Raw genomic sequence first — 11,232 nt, 5'->3', positions numbered from 1 at the left:
ACTGTTAATTCCTTTCATTAGCTGCTGCCTGACTTGCTCAGTTCCTCCATCATTTTGTGTGTGTTACTCTGGATTTCTAGCACCTACTGTCATAGTCCAGTCCGTGAAGTCCTCATTCCGGTTCACGGTCTGGTCCGTTGATTCCTTATTCTGGGTTTTCCTTTTTTCCCTTGTTCCATTGGGTGCCTTAATTAAGGAACTTGATTCTTGTTTTGGGCTGGCACATAAATACCTCTCAAACCAAGGATTCCCTGCTGGACTGTTCCATTCTCCTTCCTTCTGAAGCCTTGCTTGCATCCCTGCCAAGTTCAACCGCCGGAGTGAGACCAGAGCCTTGCCATGCCAAGATAAGGAACTATCTGTCATTGAGTTTGGAACTCTCTCTTTTTGTCCCCATGTTTAATGTCCGTATCAAAGAAGAGTCCCGGCCCTAGGTCCTGTTCCCAAGGAGGGGTCCTGACTCTGTGTAAAGCCCTGGCCCTAAGTCCTGTTCCCAAGGAGGGGTCCCGGCTCTGTGTTCCAGTCCTGTCCAAGTCAAGGCTTCGTGTTCTTGTCCAGTCCAGGAGTCCCTCGGCAGTTTACCTTGGCAGTTCCCTCGGCAGTTCCCTCGGCAGTCATCCTGGCCTTGCATCCTAGAAAGGGTCCCGGCCCTGCACTTCAAGAAAGGGTCCCGGCCCTGCGGTCCAAGGAGGAGACCCGGCTCTGGACCCAATAGCCTAACCAAGCTGAGTCCGAGAGCCACGTCCTGCACTGGAGGTTCCTCGTCCTGCACTGTAGCCACATCCTGTCCTTGCCAAGATCCTAGCCCCGAGTCCTTGCTAAGATCCGGGTTCCGGTTCCGAGTCAAGACCCAGGTTCTGAGTGCCAGCCAAGAGCCAGGTTCCGGGTCCTTGTCCAGACATCTGGTTCAGAAGTTCTGTGTTCCTAGTCCAGGCTCCTTGTTCCTAGTTCCTCATCCGGGTCCTGTGCTTCTAGCCCAAGTCCTAGCCCAGGCCCTGAATCCTAGCCTCCTCCAGGGCCTGAGTCAATGTCCAGCGTTGTTTCTTCCTGACTCCTCTTGCATTCTTGACAAACCTAGTCCTGTTCCTAGAACTGCAGTGTCTGTGTCTTGCATTTTAGGGCTGCTGCCAGTGTCCCCCTTATAACAACTACAGGATCTCTTGTGTTAATATGTAACTAGATAACTTTGGACTGAATAGCTATCTTCTGCTGTGAATCATTCCCTGATCCTAGCCATGGTTAAATGCAATATTTTTGTTGATTTTTTTATTTCTGCACAAGCTGATTTTGGCAAAACTGGTTCAAAGCAATTAGCACGATTAAACTGATAAAAAAAAACCTATGTTGCATCTTTCACGTCATTTGGAAAGCCCAGTGGAATTTAATGCACGCTAACTTTGTAATTATATACTCTGTTATTGTGTAGGAAAAGGAAACATAAGCTTGCACACAGCACTCAGCCCAAACAACGGATTGTGATAAATTGTCAGTTAATCTGTGTAGATGGAATGGGTTGACAGAAAACGTTTAGCCAGGACCCAGGGAGTACACCTGCACTTTTTGAACAGTGCCCTGGGGATTTTCCGAAGCCCACTAGAGAGGTTTTAACATCAGATTCAGATTGAAAGTGTACGGAGAAAATTTACAAGGATGTTGCTGGGTCTTGAGGACCTGAGTTATAGAGAAAGGTTGAATAGGTTAGGACTGTGTCCCCTGGAGTTGAAGACAATGAGGAGAGATTCAAAAGAGGTATACGAAATTATAGGTGGTGTAGATAGCTTTTTCCATTGAGGTTGGGTGAGACTAGAACTAGAGGTCATGGGCTAAGAGTGAAATATTTAAGAGCAACATGACAGGGAACTTCTTCACTCAGAGGATGGTGCTTCACCCAGTGGAAATGATGGACGCATAATCAGAATCAGAATCAAATTTAATATCACTGGCAGATGTCGAGAAATTTGTTGTTTTGTAGCAGCAGGAGAGTGCAACACATAATAATCAAAAATCTCGAAATTGCAATAAGAAAATATATACAGTATATCAAAACATTAATTAAATAAGTAGAGCAAAAAGAGAACAAAGAAGAAGAAAAAATACTGAGGTATTTTACATGGGTTCATTGTCCATTCAGAAATTTGATGGCAGAGGGGAAGAAACTGCTCCTGAAACATTAAATGTCTGTCTTCAGGTTTCTGTACCTTGTCCTTGATGGTAAGAGAGCATGTCCTGGGTGATGGGGTCCCTAATGATGGATACAGGTCATCTTTTTAAGATGTCCTTGATGCTAGGGAGGCTAGTGCCCATAATGGGGATGGCTGAGTTTGCAACTTTCTGCAGCTTTTCCCAATCCTGTGCAGTGGTCCCTCTACTTGAAAGGCTGCATACCCTCAGCACTGCACTGTGTGCTTGTAAGATGATTGTGCTTGGGTACGTGATCTAATTCAGCATCTCATCTAATATTTTAACAAACTCACTCATATAGATGCACAATAGAGAGCATCCTGACTGGTTGCATCACAGTCTGGTATGCAAATACTAATACCCGAGAAAAGAAAAGACTGCAATAATAGTGGATACAGCCCAGTACATCAAGGAATAAGCCCTCTCCACCACTGAGCATAAGACCAGGAGCAGAATTAGGCCATTCCATCATGTCTGATTTATTACATGTATTCATCTCACCCCATTCTCCTGTCTTCACATTCACAAGGACTGCTTCCACAAGAAAGCAACATCCATTGTCAAAGACCCCCACCATCCAGGCAATGCTCTGTTCTCCCTGCTGCCATCAGGATGGAGCCTTGGGTCCCACACCACCAAGTTCAGGAACAATTACTCACCCTCAACCATCAGGCTCCTGAACCAGCATGGATAACTCCACTCACCTCAGCACTGAATTGATTCCACAACCTACAGGCTCACTTTCATGGACTCGACAACTTGTTCTCAGTATTATTTATTTACTTTTATTATTGCACATTTTATTGTATTTGCACAGTTTGTCTTCTTTTGCACATCGGTTGTTTGTCAGTCTTTGTGTGTAGTTTTTCACTGATTCTATTGTATTTCTTTGTTCTACTGTGTTTGCCTGCGAGAAAGTGAATCTCAGGGTAGTATGTGGTGACATATGCGTACTTTAATGATACAACATTATGATAGTCTTTCTGTGTAAGCTCTCCCACCATGGTGTTGGGCAGGGTGTTCCAAAATCAAGACCCAATAATAAAAATTAAGTACATAGTCTTTGTAGACTGTCCCCAGCATATCCTTAGGTTGTGTCCCCTCTTCCCATCTTTTTATTCTGGCTTCTTCTCCCTTCCTTTCCAGTCCTGATAAAGAGTCTCGGCTTGAAACATCGACTCTTAATTCCTTTCCATAGGTATTACCTGACCTGCTGAGTTCCTCCAGGCTTTTGTGTGTATTGCTTAGATTGTGTTGCTTGTGTCAATGTACACGTGATAAATAAACGAATCTGAATCTGAATAAATTTACAAATCAGGATAGTGTGTAATTTGGAGGGGAACCTGAGTGTTCCCACACACCTGCAGCCCTTGTCGTTCCTGGTGATGGAGGTGGGTTGGGTTTAGGAGATGTTGTCAGAGTTAGCTGTGTGGAACTGCCATGCATTTTGTAGATGGTCTGCACTGTGGCCATTGCGTGCCATTGATGTTGAGGATGGATAGCTGGAATGGTGGGTGGGCCAGCGGTCAAGCAGGTTACTGCATTTGTCCAGTGTAGAGTATTTCATCATACCCTTGACTTGGGAAGGCACAAGAAGCTGCAGATGCTGGAATCTGGAATACTTGCAGAACTCAATGGGTCAGGCAACATCCATGGCCTGAAATATTGACTGTCCATTCTCCTCCACTGATCTGCTGAGTTCCACCAGCATTTTTATGTGTTACTCCTGATTTGTGCCTTGTTAGCAGTGGTGAAGAAAGCTTTTGGTTTGCTGGCCTTTATTAATCAGAACATTGAGTATAGGAGTTGGGATGTAATGTTGAAATTGTATAAGGCATTGGTAAGGCCAAATTTGGGGTATTGTGTACAGTTCTGGTCACCGAATTATAGGAAAGATGTCAACAAAATTGAGAGTACAGCTGAGGTTTACTAAAATGTTGCCTGGGTTTCATCTCCTAAGTTACAGAGGAAGGTTGAACAAGTTAGGCCTTTATTCTTTGGAGCGTAGAAGATTGAGGGGGGACTTGATAGAGGTGTTTAAAATTATGAGGGGAATTGATAGAGTTGACATGGTTAGACTTTTTCCATTGAGAGTGGGGAAAATTCAAACAAGAGGGCATAGGTGGAGAATTAGAGGACAAAAGTTTAGGGGTAACATGAGGGGGAACTTTTCTCAGAGAGTGGTAGCTGTGTGGAACGAGCTTCCAGCAGAAATGGTTGAGGCAGGTTCTATGTTGTCATTTAAAGTTAAATTGGATAGATAAATGGACAGGAAAGGAATGGAGGGTTATGGGCTGAGTGCAGGTCGGAGGGACTAGGTGAGAGTAAGAGTTCGGCACGGACTAGGAGGGCCGAGATGGCCTGTTTCCGTGCTGTAATTGTTATATGGTTATATGGAAATGCACTAAGATGACGGGGTGAGTCACTTGCCAGCCTCTGAAGTGGTGGTAATGCTAGTGAATGCTCTGGGCAGCTGGGGCAGCACTGCATCTTAAATGAAAATGCTTTTCATTCTGAAATATAAGATGTGCACTCTCAGCACCACCTCAGTTTTACCTTGTTGGAGGTAGTTATTACCTTGGCACTTTTGAATCACGGAGGTAACTTGCTAATTATCAGCCAATGTCTGGGTGTTGCTGAATGCAGGCATAATCTGCTCTATTTGCTGAGGATCGAAAGAGGAACTAAACATTTGCTATCATTAATCAATATTTCCACTTTAGACCTTATGTTGGAAGGAAGGAATTGAAGAAGATTGGACCTAGGATACTGCTCTGAGGAACTTCTATAGTGATGTCTCGAGAATGAGATGATTAAAAATAGATTATAGCACAGGTGTGGGTCTTTGGCCCACGATGTTGCGCTGGCCTTTCAGCCTACTCCAAGATCAATCTACCACTTCCTTCCTGCATAGCCCTCCATTTTCTATTATCCATGTGCCTATCTAGGAGAGAAGGGGATGGAAGTCAGCTATATGACTTGAGGGGGGAATGGGGTTTGTGAGCAGGGGGGGGAGGGAGAAGAGACTGTGAGGGGCAGTGATGGTGATTGTGGAAAGACACTGTTGGAATGAGGTAGAGGGAAAGAGAATTAGTGATAGGAAGAGGTTGGAGTGGGAATAGCAAGCAGGAGAAAGGGAGAGGTTTAGGTACAAGGGGATCTACATCCAGCACATATATCCCTATTATACAGTATCTGCCTCTACTACCACCCCTACCTAGTAAGGCATTCCAACATCTTCCAACAATCATGGCCGTCTTCCTTTGTTTGATTTACAATTCAATTCGCTGAAATTTCCTTCCTCTGACACCCACTGAGGCGATGCTTACCGTGGTTCCTTGATGCAGCTCCCAGCTGCTGTGGTATCAAGGACAGTCATTCTCACCTCACCCTTTGAAATTTGCTCTTCAGACCATATTGGGACAAAGGCTGGGACAAAGTTGGGAGACAAATGGTTCTGGCAAAACCCAGCATGGCTATCAGTAAGCAGGATTTTTCTGAGTAAGCGCTGCCTAATCGCTTTTTTAATGAGAGCTTCCATCACTTTGCTGATAATTGAGTGTAAACTGATGGGTGGTTTTTGGCTGGATTGCTTTTGCTGAACAGGATGTCCTCGGGCAATTTACCTTATGCTGCCTTTCGAGCTTTGCATCGAAGTGCACAAAGTCCCAGCAATCTGTCTCTCAACAGATTGCCGGTTTGCAGTGACATGGGCTTGGAAGAGTTATTGTGGCTGCCTGCATAATTACTCCTCGTAAAACAACTTCATCGCAGCAATCAACCTTCTCTGATCTGCTCTCAGCAAATATTTTAATTCTTAAATAAGACATAGGAGCAGAATTAGGCTATTCGGCCCATCATGTCTGCTCTGCCATTCCATCATGGCTGATTTAGTGTCCCTCTCAATCCGGTTCTTCTTCTTTTCCCCCCATAATCTTTGACACCCTTACTAGTCATAGTCATAGCCATAGTTTATTGATCCCGGGGGAAATTGGTTTTCGTTACAGTTGCACCATAAATAATAAATAGTAATAAAATCATAAATAGTTAAATAGTAATATGTAAATTATGCCAGGAAATTAGACCAGGACCTGCCTATTGGCTCAGGGTGTCTGACCCTCCAAGGGAGGAGTTGTAAAGTTTGATGGCCACAGGCAGGAATAACTTCCTATGACGCTCTGTGCTGCATCTCGGTGGAATGAGTCTCTGGCTGAATGTACTCCTGTGCCCAACCAGTACATTATGTAGTGGATGGGAGACATTGTCCAAGATGGCATGCAACTTAGACAGCATCCTCTTTTCAGACACCGCCGTGAGAGAGTCCAGTTCCATCCCCACAACATCACTGGCCTTATGAATGAGTTTGTTGATTCTGTTGGTGTCTGCTACCCTCAGCCTGCTGCCCCAGCACACAACAGCAAACATGATCGCACTGGCCACCACAGACTCGTAGAACATCCTCAGCGTCGTCCAGCAGATGTTAAAGGACCTCAGTCTCCTCAGGAAATAGAAACGGCTCTGACCCTTCTTGTAGACAGCCTCAGTGTTCTTTGATCAGCCCAGTTTATTGTCAACTCGTATCCCCAGGTATTTGTAATCCTCCACCATGTCCACACTGACCCCCTGGATGGAAACAGAGGTCACCGGTACTTTAGCTCTCCTCAGGTTTACCACCAGCTCCTTAGTCTTTTTCACATTAAGCTGCAGATAATTCTGCTCACACCATGTGACAAAGTTTCCTACCGTAGCCCTGTGCTCAGCCTCATCTCCCTTGCTGATGACGGCCATGAGTAGGTCAAGAACCTATTCACCTCCATTTAAATATGCCCAATGACTTGGCCTCCACAGCCATCTGTGGCTTTGGTTTCTTTCCACTGTACTGGTGCTAATATCTTATGGATTTAAACCTATTTCTCCTATACCAATCTTCCAGCCATGTGTTTATTTCTTTAATCTTGTTGCACTTGTGTCAATTAGCATGTGCCTCAGGAATGTGCTAGAGGAGAGAGGGGTGCGTAGAGATAAGGGGAGTATAGTTTGTGAGCAGAGGGAGTCAAGAAATTGTAGGGAGGAGAAACTGTGAGGAGCAATGATGGGGATTGTGGAAAGGCTTTTGGAATGAGGTAGAGAAAGAGGGAATTAGTGGTGGGGGGGGGAGTGGAGATGGTAAGCAGGGGAATGGGAGTGGGGTTCAACAGAGAGGAATCTGCATTCCACACATATGCATAATACTGACACTGGATTTAAGAGGCACTTCGTCCACTTTTATTTCTTAATATTAGGCACAAGGTACTGAAGCCTTCGGTCCCACACTGCTAGGTTCAGGAACAATTACTATCCTACAACCATCAAGCTCCTAAGTCAAAATGGATAACTTGACTCACCACTACTCTGAGCTGATCCTACAACCTACAGACTCACTTTCAAGGGTTGTTTACAACTCACATTCTCAGACAGCCTGATGATCCATAAATCTGAAGCCTTACCTCCTACACCAGCTCTTTCTCCACATATTGAACTGCACTCTATCTACTTCTCACCTCACTAGCTCAGAGCTAGGAAGTCCTGCTTTTTAGCTTCCTACAGATGTCTGTATGTTTGTAATAAGCAACAGGAAATTGAGTGCCGGGGGCAGAAGTGAGCAGAATTGTGATTACTAGGGAGAAGGTGCTTGGGAAGCTGAAAGGTTCGAATGTATAAGTCACCGGGACGAGATAGACTGTACCCAAGGGTTCTGAGAAAGGTAACTGAAGAAGTTGTGGAATAATGATCTTTCAAAAATCACTATATTCTGGAGGACTGGAAAATGGCAAATATCACTCCATTCTTCAAGAAGGGAGGGAGGCAGCAGGAAGGAGATTATAGGTCAGTTAGCCTGACCTCATTGGTTGAGAATCTGTTGGAGTTGATTGTTAAGGATGAGGTATCAAGGTACTTGGAGGCATATGATTAAATAGGCAAAAATAGCTTAGTTTCCTTAAGGGAAAATCTTGCCTGATAAATCTGTGGGAATTCTTTGAGGAGATAACAAGTAGGACAGACAAAGGAGAATCAGTGTATGTTGAGTAACTGGATTTTCAGAAGGCCTTTGACAAGATGCTGTACATGAGGCTGCTAAACAAGATGCCCATGGTATTGTGGTGACTAGTGATGTTCTGCAGGGGTTGGTGATGGGATTGTTTCTCTTTACGCTATATCTTAATGATTTAGATGATGACGTTGATGGCTTTTTGAGCAATTTTGTGCATGAAATGAAGATAGGTGGAGGGGCAGATAAAGTTGAGGCAGTATGGAGGCTACAGAAGGACAGATCAAGCACCATCTATAAATTTGCCAATGACACAGCTATTGTTGGCAGACTTTCAGATGGTGATGAGGAAGTATACAAGAGTTGGCTGAGTGGTGACACTTTGCACTCAACGTCATTAATACCAAAGAATTGATTGTGGACTTGAGAAAAGGGAAATCACAGGGAAATCTGGTACATATAGACAAAACACAGCAGCTGAATCTCTATGTACTGAAAAATGAAGGACCACCATTGCTGGGACGTGAATGGCTCAGGAAAATCCAGTTGGAATGGCACACCATCAAGGCACTAGTTGTGTCAACAAAGGAGGGCAGCTCAGCGGGGAAGATGTCTGCAGCTCTCCTCTCACCCATTGTCGACTGTTACGAAAACGAGGAGGAGCTAGACACTGTCAATGATGAGGACGAACGCGGTATCCATGGCCATGACTCGGATCAAGATACAGAGGATGCAAGGGAGACAGATATTGCCAATAAGCAGGATGATGAAGACTACCTGGAAGTAAAAGAGCAGATGTACCAGGAGAAATTAACATCTCTCAAAAGACAGCTACAGCAGTTACAGGAAGGCACTTTGCAGGAGTATCAGAAAAGGATGAAGAAACTAGATCAACAATACAAGGAAAGAATTCGAAATGCAGAGCTTTTTCTGCAACTGGAGACAGAACAAGTGGAAAGGAACTATATTAGAGAGAAGAAAGAAGCGGAGAGAGTGCAGGAGCCCCCATCTCAGACCAGCCCGAGCCGCAGCCACCTCACGCAGCCTGTCAACACCATGAGCGAGGCCGAGACGGAGCAGCAATCCGAACAGCAGCAGCAGCAACAGCCAGACAAACCCAAATCCCCTGGGGAGAAGAAAGTCATCGCAACAAAGCTTCTTGGACAGTAAAGTGGCTCAACATACGAAATGGATATGGATTCATCAACAAGAATGATACAAAGGAAACACGAGGAAGTCTGCAGATGCTGGAAATTCAAGCAACACACACACAATACTGGTGGAACATAGCAGGCCAGGCAGCATCTCTAGGAAGAGGTACAGTTGACATTTCAGGCTGAGACCCTTCATCAGGACTAACTGAAAGAAGAGATAGTAAGAGATTTGAAAGTGGGAGAGGGAGGGGGAGATCCAAAATGTTAGGAGAAAACAGGAGGGGGGAAGGATGGAGCTAAGAGCTGGAAAGTTGATTGGCAAAAGGGATACGAGGCTGGAGATGGGAGAGGATCATGGGATGGGAGGCCTAGGGAGAAAGAAAGGGGGTGGGAAGCCCAGAGGATGGGCAAGGAGTTATAGTGAGAGGGACAGAGGGAGAAAAAAGAGAGAGAAAATAAATAAATAAATAAGGGAAGGGGTACGAAGAGGAGGTGAAAAGGGTGCAGAAGCAGCAAACATAACTGATCCCGGAGGAATTCCAGTCCAAGGGAGCCGATAGGCTGCGGACAGAAATCGTTATTGTCGCTACAACCCTCGCCATCGAGGTCCACCACGCAATTACGAACAGAACATTGAAGGTGGAGAGAAAGGAGATGGAGCAGAGACAGCAACAGATGGAGAAAACCAAGATTATCAAAATCAACAACATCACCCTCCTTACAGAAGACAGCGTTACTCACCTTAAACAACAGGAATTCTACACCTTATATTCCGTCTGGGTAGCCTCCAACCTGATGGCATGAACATCGACTTCTCTAACTTCCGCTAATGCCCCACCTCCCCCTTGTACCCCATCCATTATTTATTTTTATACACACATTCTTTCTCTCACTCTCCTTTTTCTCCCTCTGTCCCTCTGACTATACCCCTTGCCCATCCTCTGGTTCCCCCCCCCCCCCACCCCTTGTCTTTCTCCCCGGACCTCCTGTCCCATGATCCTCTCGTATCCCTTTTGCCTATCACCTGTCCAGCTCTTGGCTCCATCCCTCCCCCTCCTGTCTTCTCCTATCATTTTGGATCTCCCCCTCCCCCTCCCACTTTCAAATCTCTTACTCACTCTTCCTTCAGTTAGTCCTGATGAAGGGTCTCAGCCTGAAACGTCGACTGTACATCTTCCTAGAGATGCTGCCTGGCCTGCTGCGTTCACCAGCAACTTTGATGTGTGTTACTCACCTTACTTTGTTCGTGGTCGCTATGGTCGCTGCCCACAATATAACGATCAGCTTCAGGGAGAAATTGTTGAGAGGGGTGAAATAAATGAAAACCAGGTTGCTGGAGGAGAAGGTAAACCTAACAGAGGACAAAATCAATTCCATTCAAACAGAACAGCTTTCGCACAAGGTAAATCTTGAACCAATCATTTCCTCCGTTGAGAATCATACACTTAATCCTTTGCAGGAAAGTATCTTTTGCATGTAGATAGTTTGAATCCTCAGCCAATGTGTCTTGTTTTGCACAGAGAAGGTTGGGAAACAGGTTCCAAACAGAAGTGAATTCCGGCAACAAACTGTAAGGTTTCTATTGTTGTATTTTCACACGTGTTGAATGTTTATCTGAAGAAATTCTCCCTCTTGAGTCAGACAGATAGCACTGCAGATAACCCTTACTATCGGCAAAACTGTACTTTAACAGCAGCTTAAGAACAATGGAACGAACAACAGGATTTCGATCAACTGTGAAATCAAATGGTGAAAGATTACTGGTAAAGTACTAATCTTTCTGTGAGTCATTGGATTGCTGCGACTTTTGAATAACTAGGAGAGACAGCAGATCACCAACCACTTCTTTTGTTGGTGGCAAGTCACCTT

At 45.0% G+C, this 11,232-nt stretch overlaps 1 pseudogene; it reads left to right on the top strand.

Annotated features, from left to right (window-relative positions):
* Positions 1–9,184: 9,184 nt before the first annotated feature.
* Positions 9,185–10,917, top strand: LOC140209688 (Y-box-binding protein 1-like; annotated as a pseudogene).
* The last annotated feature ends 315 nt before the right edge of the window (positions 10,918–11,232 follow it).

Source organism: Mobula birostris, chromosome 2 (assembly GCF_030028105.1).
Source record: "Mobula birostris isolate sMobBir1 chromosome 2, sMobBir1.hap1, whole genome shotgun sequence".
Taxonomy (NCBI): domain Eukaryota; kingdom Metazoa; phylum Chordata; class Chondrichthyes; order Myliobatiformes; family Myliobatidae; genus Mobula; species Mobula birostris.
The sequence above is the reverse complement of the archived record's forward strand: the minus strand, read 5'-3'. Positions and strand labels throughout refer to the sequence as shown.